Below are 1245 nucleotides of genomic sequence, written 5' to 3'. Positions count from 1 at the left end.
TCTTTGGAATTAAAAGATGAGTTCCACTCCAAATTCTTTCATAAACAAAAGATATATGATTACTTTATTTTTTAAATTTATCTTTCTTATTGAAAATATTACAGATGTTCCCCTTTTTTCCCATTGACCCCCTCTACCCTGCCTTTGCGCCCTTCAGGCCTTCCCCACACTATTGTCTGTGTCCATGGGTTTTGCATATATGCATATATGTTTTTTGGTTAATCCCTTCCTTTCTCATCCCCCTTTGAGAATCCTTAGTCTGTTGCATGCTTCCATGTCTCTGGATCTATTTTGTCAGTTTATTTTGTTCATTAGATTCCACATATAAGTGAGATATCATTTGATTTTTGTCTTTATCTGACAGTCTTATTCCCCTTAGCATAATACTCTCCAGGTCCCTCTGTGCTGTCTCAAAGGGTAACAGATCCTTCTTTTTGTAGTGCTGCATAGTATTCCATTGTGTAAATGTACCACAGCTTTTTTATCCACTTGTCTACTGATGGGAACTTGGGCTGTTTCTAAATCTTAGCTATTTTAAATAATACTGTTATGAACATAGGGGCGCATATATCCTTTCTAATAGGTGTTTCTAGTTTCTTAGGATATATTCCTAGAAGTGGGATCACTGGGTCAATTGGCAGTTCCATTTTTAGTTTTTGAAGAAACTCCATACTGTTTTCCACAGTGGCTGCACCAGTCTGCATTCCCACCAGCAGTGCACGAGGGTTCCCTTTTCTCCACATCCTCACCAGCACTTTCATTTGTTGATTTGTTGATGATAGCTATTCTGGGAGGTATGAAGTGATACCTCATGGTCATTTTAACTTGCATTTCTCTGATGATTAATGATGCTGCACATTTTTTCCATATTACTTAAGTAGCTCGGTCCTTCCTTAAATTATTGGAGGACCTTGGAGTAGATTAAAATGTCACTTTTGTTATATTGTGTGTGTTTTTTCTCAAAATACTGATACATTTTCTTCAAGAAATGGATGAACAAACATTTAGACCAATGAATGTGTACTCTATTAATTTATTTCAGATTTTATGACATCTTATGAATTTTATACTAATTTCCTGGAGTTAGAGAAGCCAGATCATAAAAATACATGCTGCAAACTTAGTTATGTATTTGTGCAGAAGTGAAGGCTTTCCTACAGGATTCATGAGAGCTCTAAGCTTTAGCACAACCATCAGTGTGTATGTAGGTCCAGGAAACTTCAGCAAATTGTGGGTATGACAACG

Source organism: Myotis lucifugus, unplaced genomic scaffold (assembly GCF_000147115.1).
Source record: "Myotis lucifugus unplaced genomic scaffold, Myoluc2.0 scaffold_749, whole genome shotgun sequence".
NCBI classification, from domain to species: domain Eukaryota; kingdom Metazoa; phylum Chordata; class Mammalia; order Chiroptera; family Vespertilionidae; genus Myotis; species Myotis lucifugus.
This window is presented reverse-complemented; position numbering follows the sequence as displayed.